Below are 12,924 nucleotides of genomic sequence, written 5' to 3'. Positions count from 1 at the left end.
GTAGAAGATAAGTCAGCCCCCCTACAACAAATAAATAAATAAAAAAGGGAATATGAAATATAAAATATAAAAGAAATCGGTTACCCCAGTCAATTTTAGAAAATGTCTTACCTTTACAAAGTGGCACAATCTGTATTTTAGCATGAAGGTAGTTTCGTCAATCTAACAATTATTTCAAATTTATGAAATAAATATCTTATAATCAATTGGAACTTAAAACGGATTTCAATATACGAATGATTTTAACCTACCTACGATGCCAATATAAACGCTAATTAGGGTCATGGACCTTTCTCAAAACTATAATCTTCATTTGGAAAATGAATGTTAATGATGCTTGAAGTTGCATATCTTGAAACTTATTGAATTAGGCCTGTACAAAGTCACTTTGGTCTTCAAGCAATAATTACCCGTGGATAATTATTTTGAGGAGAAAACGCAGTACGAATGACGTCAATGGATAAATGAAGAAGGAAAAAGTAATTTCGGATGAATGTTCTCAACAAATATGGCCGAACTTCCTGTGTGTTGACCATATAGCCAGAAAAAAGAATGAAGTAAAATAAGGAATGATTAAGAAATCTGAAAAATAGAAAAATATAATGTGTTAGTTTTGACTTCCTTCGAGCAACTATCATTTAGTTTTTAGCTAGAAATTGCCAATTCTGCCATTAAGATACTAAAGGCTTTTCGCATTTACTACGGAGCCACACTCTACAACGCATCGATTCCTTTGAAAATGCAATTAAAATCACAATGGAGAGCTGAGAGGCTTTTGTCGAAAGTTGGTGGACTGGGACAGTAGATCCTCCGAAGATTTGCACCGGACGAACAATTGCAAATTTGTCGTTGTCAAAAGTAAAGAGATTCCGATGCTGCCCCGTTCCACAATTTTCGACAAAGACCTCTCAGCTCTCCATTGTGATTTGACTTGTATTTTCAAAGGTATTGGTGGGTTGTAGAGAGTGTCTCCGTAGTAAATGCGAAAAGTGAAGCAGTATACAGACATATAGTCACTTATAATGTATAACCCACACTCTCTCACACACTCACACACCCCCACGCACACGCACCCACAACAATTTACACCCGCACATACAGCTGATATCAATATGTCCGCAATAACCTCGCGAGAACTCGTTTTGAATTGTCAAAACTTTGTTATTCCTTGTCCGATTTTGGTAAAAATGTTCAGTGTTTTATTTGTCTGGTTGTACTCTTTCTGTTCAAACCACATTCTCATCTAGGCACCTGTGTCATAAAACTTTTATAATAACACATTTTCTATAACAGTTAAAAAGCTACTTAGATACTTCAATTTTAATGGCTGATAGTAAATCCGTTATAGAAATTGTGTATCTGTTATTATAACAAGTCTTTATGAAACGGACTCCTGGAGTAGCTCTTTAACATCGATAAAAGTCAAACGGCTGATACGAATCAACAACAGTAGTGGAGGCAACGTCAGAAAAAGATAGAAGAAACCAAAATAAGTGTATTACAAAGGAGAGCGTTTAATAATTTAGTTGAATTCTCTTAGTGTATTCGGAAGTATAATGACAATATCATTACTTTCTGACATTTATTTATTTATTTGTTTTCAAGAATCAATGTAAGGGATGTTTTGTATACAGGGACACATGAACGTGAAACCGATTCTGAGCAATCAACTCTCATTTTCTTGCTTTCAAGATGAAAATGTGATCAATGACGATTGACGGTCGTTCAGCCTCATTTGATCGCGGGCCGCCAACCGGAAAAGTTTGTCTTGACAGTTTGTGGGGATAATTTCATTTAGCGCGCTTCTTCGCCCGTTGACATCCGGCAGTGGTGTATAAGCAACCGCTACCTCCGCAACGGTCGGGGCCGAACGGGCGGCCAAGTCGAGTGTGAAATGCACCCAAGTGAGCGTAAAATGCGGTATTGACCGAACGGCTGTGATTCATTCAATGAACTTTTGTATCGATGCCTTTTCGTTTTTTCCCCTTTGAGAGGCAAAAACACATGAAGATAAAATAACTTAAGGTTTGCCCTTTCCTTTTCTATGTTATGATCGACATATCGGTGTACGTATCTATCATATGTATCCTATATTTTTATAAGACGCCCTCCCTCCCCATAGTGCTTGCCTTCGTGGTGGATCAAAACGTACACCTCAAAGTTAAGATAAAACTGTTATACCATGCACGCTACTCTAGTCTCCTTTTCATCCAATCTTTTTCCCTATTATCCCACCACCACTGATACTCTGTGCCTCTCTTCCTACGCCCCCCCCCCCATCTCTCTTAAATATCTATAGGGCCGTCTGCACCATCCCGAAGTTTCAAATTAGCGCGCTATTTCTGATCCGGCAAATTATCCCGATCTGAAAAATCTCGAGATAGTTGGCGGTGCAGACGCAATTATCGCGCTAGTTCGTAGGATTAATCTCGAGATTGCAATCCCAAGTCAACTCGGGTTTATTTGCAAAATAGCGCGCTATTTTACGAATTATCCCGTTAATTCGTCGGTGCAGACGCACTCGAGATTGGACTCGGGGTAATTTATTCATGACGTCAGTCCATAATGCAATTCGCGTTCCACTTCCGCCTTGGTCAAAACATAAACACGTGCGGAAGTCAACGTTATACATGCGAATAGCGTTCATAAGCAACGATGGTGTCCCACCAGTGAATGGATTTTGGGAGAGACCAGACCGAAGGGGGAGGCGCTCATCGACGATGGTCATATTCAATAACAACACTGACAGCAGTGTTGTCTTATTCCTTCGCAAAATGTGAGCAAATAGCATTTCTTTCCTCCTTCTCTCCCTCTCTCTCTCTCTGTCGTTACCTCCTACTCCGCCATCATATTTAACGAAGAATACATCACTTCTTCACTCGCTGAGCTGAGAGGATTGTTGCATAACACCGGTTGAATTCGGCGAAAGTGCTAGTGAAAGGAGTACATTGCTTGCATATCGCGGGAAGTTATTCAAAAGCGCGGGCCGTTGAAACTCCAAGATCCGAAAGTGCGCATGCTCGTAATATCGGGCTTGTTGCCTCGCTCGAGCAGGAATCGCTGTCGTGGGATGGTGCAGACGGGGTTTCTTGAATCTCGAGATTAATCGCGAAGAGGGCTGATCGGGCTAAAATCTCGAGATTGAGCAAACTCGGGATGGTGCAGCACCGCCTTATCTGTCTCATATCCTGATTCACTGTGTCAGTCAACATGCACTTTAATGGAACGGTCACATCGGCCAGATCGACCTGATGTCAACGAAAGTTATTACATTATTACCTATGACAGAGCATCAGACAGATTTGTAGGTGTGACATGACATCACCCTTTTTGTTGTGTCATTTTCTCCCCAAGATGACTCCATGTTATGACAATCATAAAAGGAAAGAGTGGGGTATTGAGCCCCATCAGGGGAGCGTTTCATCAACATTTATGTCCGACAAGTTGTCAGATCTGACAACTTTCCTTGATTCTGATTGGCTGGAAAGCACAGTTACTATGGTAACTGTCGGATAAAACAAAACTTGTCAGATAAAACGTCCGACAAGTCCTTTCATGAAACGCTCCCCAGTAAGTGGCAATTAAAATTAAAGATAAATGCCAGTTGTAACGATTTTAAAATGAGTACGGACATTATAAAATAAATTGACCACCAAAAGTGTCTATATGTATAAATAGATACATACAAGACAAAGGATTAAGGGGAAATATGTGCAACTGCAGAAAAATTAGCAAAATATATTAGGTATTACATTTCAGCAAAATGTCTGGTCTTTTCCAGGCAATAATAATGTTTAATACAATGTTCCACGTGGCAACGTTCAAGGTGATCGGTTTTCAGCTTTGTCAGCTTTTCACTGTACCGAATCTAGACGTACGATGGAAGAAACGATTAACCTTGTTTTACAGACTTTCTTAGGAAAGCAGTATACTGCAAGTATATTGACTTACCTTGTAGAGAATGCACATACAGTTGAAGTATTTCATGAAACGGGTCAAGCAGGTACACTCTTAAAACAAGTCAGTCAAATTAACTAGATTAATGATCATGTTAATAGCCATCTGGGTGCAAGTGATATGGAAATCACTGATAGTCACATTTCTGACATGTATTTTAGTCAGAAATAACTGTTTTCTAGTCAAATATGACTAGAAAATAGTCAAATATGACTAGAATAACAGTTGCACACAGCTGACCCTATTAAATAGTCATTTCTACTGATTTGTTTTTAGAGTGTATTTCGTGATATGTTCATAACTTACTGTAAATGTTGTCTCTGATTTGCTGAAGTTTGCTCAGTGAAAATCACAAAAAACGCTTTCATCAAGACCATGGCTTGAACGAAAATGTCTTCGGCCAGATATTAATCAAAATCCCCGAAAAATAAGATTTTGAAATATACGAATTAACGACTTAAACAAAATTAGTACCACTTTTGTAGAAATTTAGTCTTCCCGATACCCAACTAATCCCCCAGAAATAAATGTGGAAAAAAAAAATTAAAACAAACAGAGGTAGGGATCTCACAGAACATCTATAGACCTACTTAAAAATCATGCGCATGATAGTAATAAGAATAAAACTCTTAATGCATTTTCCGTCTCTATGACGCGTATACGTGCTTTGGCAGCCAAAGTTTCGAGACAGATATAGCATTGACAATTCATAAAGTCAAATATTAAAACCTGTCTTGCTTCGTAAGAAGCATATTGATGTGAAGGAAATAATACTTAATGGATTTGACAGAAATGATCAAACTTACTACTTTTGTAAAATTACGTCTTACCCCGATGCACTTAGCAATATAGAGATGTCATTATTAGTATTGCAGACGCACTTTGTTAGTAACGTCTTTTTCACGCACATTGCATGTCTTGAATAAAATATTTCGACAGAATTTCCGAGTACCCGCATGTATGGATGTTTAAAGACGGAATACCACCAGTTTGGAACGCCAAAATCCTGAGTTGGTAGATTCATGGGGGTTCAGTGGTACAGAAGCTGAGTCACACCCCAGTGAGATTTAGGATTCGATAGAAGGACGTTCCACGGATTACAAGTTCCCTATCCATTAGCTTAATGATATAATACTCACGTTTTCTTCCGAGGATTTAAGGAATAGAATATCCAAGCAGATTAACAAAGTATAAAACGTGTAAAAATAAGTACGATTTTAGATCAATTTACAAGTGGAAATGTGAATATCCTAAAGTCATTATAGTACTCGAGTCATTGATCACTCGACCATTAATAGGTACATCTGTACAAAGCACTTTTTACTTTAAAGAAAATCTGACGTAATGTTGTATGAGTCCCTTGCTTCCGGTATTGATCAACCCAAGTTGTAACAGTATGCCTTTAATTCCATCTATTCTGAATAAAATTTTCTGATCTGATTTTAAAATGTAGGCCTATGCAAGATGTCACTGACAAGATAATTACTCCTGCCTTGTCAAAATGTTGGGATGACTAGAACTGTAGAATGAAGAGGAAAATGACTTATAGAAATAACAAACAACGACAAGGTTGATATAAGCATGACAATAATGAATTTTTGTTTTCGCTTTGACATATTCTTACAGATAAAACGTTCTCCATGATTTAATAACGGGCGAGGAGTGAATTATAAAAGCGGATATCTTAGTGTTATCCAGTTAAAAAGTTATATCTTTTTATAGCTTTCGAGAGGCTTTTTGGGAGTTGAAAAGAAGATGCTACCACCGTGCTTTGGAAATGACGAGATTGGAACATGATTATGAAATGATTATCCAAATCGATAAAAGAAAGGTTTCACGTATGATATATTTCTTATTATCATTTGAACGCTGAAACGTTTAAATTGGTCGACATTTTCCCGATCAGTGCATGCACATTTGTAAGAAGAAAAAAAAGCTACGTACGCTTCGCACCTTCCCCTCTCTTTTGCTATTTTTCCTTATCACAATAGTCATTAATTTTCCATTACCATCATCAGCATTATCATGATCATCATCATCCTCGCAATCACATTACAAAATTGATTGAGCGAAGTAGCGTTACGACATGAACCATACACAGACAAATGGACATAATATACCCTTTCTACATGCACTGTTTCCCTTTCTTAAATTGTTAATGCATTATTGTTTATTTTTTCTTTTAATGACTTTGCTCTCGTTCACACTGCTTCCCATATATTTTGATCTGTTTCTCTGATTGTAACCGCTTTTCACTAGCGCCTAAATGTCTTGAAGGTAATAATTTCATGATGTAGTCCCATTTAACATCACCATGTGCCGACATCACGTCGGATGAATGAAATCCGTTCACACTGCCCCATTTTTTAGGAGGAATATAACTGTGTCATCGTCGGTTCCTAACATGCCTAACAAAACAAAACCCGCACCAAAAACGAAAAGCTTTAAAGATCGAGACCGGGATCCTTTCAGGCTTGTGATGCACGGCAGAGTTTGAAAACATCATCATGATTATTTTTATGAAACAGAACTCAACCCAAAGTACTCCCTGAAAGTTCACTGGGACGTTAGGTGTGGCACCACAGGGAGACGAATGCCCCCATTATTATTCAAGTGATAAGAAGTACATTTTTGAGCGTGGATTATACACAAAAAAGCAGAAAGGGGGAAAAACCGACGACTGTTCAGCGAGAATGATGGCTCCGACAGCATTGTAATATCCCATATAATTTATAAAAGAAAATAGTAATTTCACAGGTATGGGGACAGTTGCGTGTGGACAGGCCTATAACTCAGTAATCATAATCATTTTTACAGTGTAATTCAAATGATGATAAACCCATTTACAAGAGTCGTTTGCCATTGAATGGAAATGAATATTGATTAAACAATGTATTCTGTCCCGGTTTGATATTTGCAAAATGTCTGAATGAAAATACCTGACGAGCTTCATTAAATATTGCTCGTCATGAAAGTATACCGACCCACGATTACTGCGCTTATCCTGTTATTATTAACATTGCTTTTGTTTTCTCACTGTAAAAACTGTGGTGTTAAAACTGACACCGGTTGGTGTTAATAGAGGACCACACCCTCTGGTGTTAAAATTACACCCTAGAGATTGAATATAACACCAAAGAGTGTAAATGTAACAACCAAAGGTGTTGTAATAACATCTATAGGTGTTAAACTAACACCATCAATTTAACACCGGAGTAAAATAACTGGTGTGGTCCTCTATGTACACCGCTTAACACCACAGTTTTTGCTGTGCGCTTTTCCGTTGCCGTATTTTGGTATTGTTTAGATTTGCTTCGTTTTGCCTGATTGCCTTCGTTTCTGTTCTATTATAGTTTCGATTCGTTTATTTTTGTTGCCTGCTTAATTAATTTTTTGTTTGTAAATTTACATTTATTCATTTGTTTTGTGTGTGCGTTTGTGTGTGGGGGTCTTATGCGGCATATCAAACAGCCCCCTAACACACACACACGCGCGCGGACATACATCCTCCACGGACAAAATAATCTACTGCAAATTAGTTAAATAGAGTGTATCAATGTTGTGGCAATAACGCACAATGTTAGTGCAGAATTGATTCCTTTGTCAACAAAAAGGTGCAGGCCACATTGTATCGCAGTATTCAAATTACTACTTACAGCTGTGCTACTACTTACAGCTGGGATTTGAACCCACTTTCCTTGGGTTCAAGGTCTGAAGAATAATACACTTGGCTACAACGCTCCATTGAAACTTAACTAACTTAAAATAATTATTTGTGAACGAAAAGAATACAACGAATACATTACACTATGACATTTTAAGAATGCATTAATAACAATTTCCATATAGCCATACATGTAGTTGATGTTTCGATATCTTAATGAATCTCGAAACATCAGCTATAGCTATATATGAACGCTAAAATATGTAGCATTAGTGAGAATGGCATAAAGAAGATATATAATATGTCCTTCTTTATGTGAGTCTTACTAATTAATGCTATGTTATCTAGCGTTCTTTTATATTGGGCACATATTATCAAATACATAAATCTAGATATCTTTCTGCAAAATATTTTCAAATTCAATCAGTCGTTCTTTTATCAGTAAATCATGCGTCCATCGTGTTCGCTGACTAAAGTTAAATATGCAAACGATGCTTAGCAGTGTCCACCCCCACTCTTAAAAGGGTCTTTCAGAGGACAACTTGTCATTTGAAATATGTCAGCCATTAACAACTTTATCTGACGGATTAAGTACCAGTTAATACCAAGTTTGGTTTGGTGTGTGGGCATGGTTGGTGAGAAGCTAAAGCTAAACAGAGCTTGTAATCTGTCACTTCGTAATGCTATTTGATAATGCAGCAAGATTTAGTGACACAAATCTCATAGCCCAGTTTATTACTTATCAATCCAATCAATCGGAGAAAATCACCAATGCTGTGTAAAAAATAAATCGCCATGAGATTTTATATTAATACATATTTTCTTATATGTTTATTCATTCATTTATTCGTTTCATTCATTACAAATAATAAAATTGATTAAGGCGAAGGTTGGTTCGTCTGAGTTATAAAAACTGTTTTACAACGGAACCGAGCTCCACTAGTACAAGTATATTTATATAATATAAACGTGAAATGAAAATTCACATAAAACATTTGACTTTTAGATAACACAAAAATAATATGTATCTACAGAGCTTAGATTAATTCTTATTCAATAACATACACATGTGCATGTTAGGTGTTTTAAATTATAATATTGAGTAAATCTACGTCCCACCCCCCCCCCCCCCCCACTTTCAAAGTGGTTTGGGTTGTCTTGTCCTCATCTGGTCCCTAATGACTCCTTTCCGGGGTGAGATTTACATGTTTTGAGAGTAGAATTTACCACTTTTTGTAGTGAAAATGCTTCTAAAAGATTCACCGTTCACTCCAGTAGGAGCTATAATGCACTCCATAAGGATGGACAGTTCACTCTGGAGGGATTGGTACCTGGTATCACTCTTAGATGAGTGAGAGATCACGGTTAACTCCAGAATGAGCTATAATGCACTCCATAAGGATGTACAGTTCACTCTGAAGGGATTCGGGTACCTGGTATCACTCTTAGATGAGTGAGTGATCACCGTTCACTCCAGAAGGAGCTATAATGCACTCCATAAGGTTGTACAGTGTACTCCGAAGGGATCGGTCCCTAGTATCCCTCTGAGAAGAATGTGATTAGGCACCAGGTGGGTATTTCATAAAGCTTTTCGTAGGTTAAGATGAACTTTAAACGACCGGTGAACATTTCTTACGCACAAAACAATTACCAATGAACATTTAAGCCCCTTTCACAATTGACGTACGACCATTTGCGACCTTTCGGTCGTGCAACAGGCTGCAACAGGCATCAATCGCTAGTCATGTCATAAGATCGCACAGAGGCTTTCACAGTTGCAACAGCTGTCGTACTACAAAAACAACCAGTAAAACCCGTTGCACGAGTAAGTCGCTTATGCTCCTATTGTGCTCGTGCGATCACATGCGAGTGTTGCACGACTGATTGCATAGTCGTGAGAGCCGACGTTAGACAATGCGATTGCTCGTACGTTTGAATGAAACCAGTGCGAGTGTTCGTGTGATTGATGTGAGGTCTATTCGAACTCATAGCAATGTAATAGCAGCCATAGCTTTAATTTCGTGGAGTTTTTTCTAATATTTTCTGCCCTCTCTTTTATCTATTTTTAACTCCTATTTTATCACACCGAGGAACAGTCGCATACATGCGAATGCAACGGTAGTGCAATGTTGTAAGCCGTGTTGCGATCGGTCTTGCAACAGTCTTACGGCCTATATATTATCGCACCCAGTCGCAAGACTGGTCTCTGTACATGTAGGTCGCAAGCACATGTGCAAGTGTTGTACGACCTCCAGTCGACTAAATGCGACAACTTAGTTGTGCCACCTCTCGCGCCAAGTCGTACAACGTTGAACAACACTCACACGATGATCGCCCGACCGATGGTACGACCTGATGCGAGTGAATCGATCGTATTTGATCGCGTTTGGATTTTGAACATGTTCAAAGTTTAGATGCGACCAGTCACGACCACATCAAGTACGTGCGATCGTCTACAACGACTGCGAGTTCTCGCAAGACACCAAGAGATCAATCGTGCAACAACAATAAAAAACTGTTGCAGGCGGTCGTAATCTGGTCGTACGTCAATTGTGAAAGGGGCTAATTTATTCTTAACGCCTATTTTGTATAACACCGAGGAAAGGTCGCATACATGCGAATGCAACGGTAGTGCAATGTTGTAAGCCGTGTTGCGATCGGTCTTACAACAGTATTATGGCCTATATATTTTCGCACCCAGTCGCAAGGCTGGTCTCTATAGGTCGCTAGCACATGTGTAAGTGTCGTACGACCTCCAGTCGATTAAATGCGACTACTTAGTTGTGCCACCTCTCGCATCAAGTCGTACAAAATTCAGCCACTATGACTGATTAACCTAGACGTAAAATGTTTCCGAGGTAATCGGTTTTATCATGGACCTACTATGGTTTTATATACCAGCTTGGCGTTTACCAGCAAAACGCTGTCCCGTTGAGTTCCTACGGGAGATACCATGAACAGAAACAGGATCTGTTGACAACATATTATCTACGTTCCAAAAAGCGTTTCGTAGTAGTTGTGAAAACTCATTTCTGTTGCTACAGTAAAGTACTAGAACATCATTTCGTTTTCAGTAATCGCAGTTCACCATGTATAAATGTATATTATGATTCGTATATAGCATGGTATAAATAATTCATCGCGTCAGTTAATCGATATTACTATTTTCTGCACTCCCGAAATCGCTGTCATGGGAGTTGACCTTCCCGGTTCTTATCATATCGATGAGGGCGCGTTACATAACAAGCCAATCACCATTTAGCATTGCGGGATTCTATTTACCACGACCCCCGCGGAGCGATTGATTATCAATTGCAACATTATGAGAATGACGTCCTATTCGCAGCATGCGTGCGTTAAGTTTGACATTTAATTTGTTGGTGATTAGTTCGATCCATGCGTCACGTGTAAACTATGGCTTGACTTCGATCTTTTAAGTGCATTTTAATGAGACAAGGGTCATGTTTAAATGATACACCAGTGGTTTATCTATTAATGGAATTAAATGTTATAATGAAGTTAAACGAGACACGAGAATATGCCTAGAATTTTGCAAAGGAGTGTTATAATGTTTTAATAATATAAATGTAGAAGCTTGATAGAACTAAGTAATGAATAATATCAATTTTTATCATAAGCTATTATCACAACAGCCTCTTTGTCTAATTGGACTTCTAGTCATAATTATTAGTCTTCTTCTTTTCTTTCTTATTTTATATCTTTCCTTTCCAATTTTTTTCGATTTCTTGTCTCCTTCTTTTTCTTCTGTTAGCTCTTGTTTTAGTTCCACATTTTTTTAAATACTATTTTCCCCTCCTTGTTGCAGTTATTGTACTGATTTATGTTTTAATTCTACCTTCGTGTTTTTTGTTTCCGTCTTCTTTAACTACTACTATACTACTATTCTACTACTACTACTACTACTACTACTACTACTACTACTACTGCTACTGCTTCTACTTCTACTACTATTATTACTACAACAACTACTACTACTACTCCTATTTTTTACTATACTCCTACTACTACTACCTCTAATAATAATAATGATAATAATAATAATATTACTACTACTACTACTACCAGACTACTGCTACTTCTACTACTGATACATCTGCTACGAAAACTACTACTACTACTTCTGCTACGACTTTTAATAAAAAATGACATCATGGTAAATGTAACATCGTATTATACGATATATACAATACGACCAAAAAATACTATACTGGCGTACCATCGAACCAACAGAGTTTGGGTCTCCTTTCTTTTTAGGTATTTTCTTGAATTATAGAATTGCATTTAAATGTTTACAGATATTAAAACAAGGACCCTCTTATTGAAACAAAATGTTTTTTGGTAATTGTATTTATACATGTTTTTAGGCAGAAGCCATGAAGTTTTGTTTCATAGGACAATGAGAAAAAAAAACTTATTTCATGGAATAAAATACACAAAGAAATAGTGAGTGGATGACGTCATCGTCCCATTCGTTTGCATACTGACCAGTGCCCATATATTGCAACTTTGCGCATCAATGGTAATTACCATGGTAACAGCCAATCAGAATCAAGGATTGATGCAAGTTGCCATAAAAAGGCAATTAAAGTAACCACAATGGAAACGTTTATGCAACGGGGCCCAGGATGTGCATATAATTACTTGTTTTTAATAAATCAAAATCTTAGAATGATACAACTTTCCCATTTTGTAGCCGATTTTGATGACCTTTTCAAGGTTATATTTTTTCGATTTTTCTCTTTTTATTCATTTTTTTGTTGTTGGGGCGGACGTCTCCTTGAAGGGGTGACAGGATGTTGCATATCTGTACACGTTTACACTTTTCGTTTTATGTGCAAACAGAGTCATAAATGTACCAACGCTCGTTTTGTTGCTAATACAATACTAACACCCTTATTCTTGAAAACCGAGAAACAAAACCCTGAAAATAATATGCGCTGGTATTCCTAAGTGAATTGGAATAATAGGCGCATTTTCATGAATCGATTTCCTCTCTTAAATTTAGCAGTTTTTTTAATACAACTTATATATGTCTACTGGATATTTGCTTACATATAGGGAGCTTCGAATATCCTGCATATGATAATACTGATAACAAATGATATTCTCTCGAGTAAGGAACGTAGATAGTCTGTTCTCCCATAGTTGCCAGCGTAATTGAATCATATCCAAGTTATACATTTTCATTCAACGGACTGGGAACGCTGGGGCGGGACCTTAAAATGAAGGATATGTTACAGGTATTTTTTGTTATGCTAACATAGGAATGGTGACAAAAAGAG

The sequence above is a fragment of the Lytechinus pictus genome, chromosome 19, assembly GCF_037042905.1.
Source record: "Lytechinus pictus isolate F3 Inbred chromosome 19, Lp3.0, whole genome shotgun sequence".
NCBI classification, from domain to species: Eukaryota; Metazoa; Echinodermata; class Echinoidea; order Temnopleuroida; family Toxopneustidae; genus Lytechinus; species Lytechinus pictus.
This window is presented reverse-complemented; position numbering follows the sequence as displayed.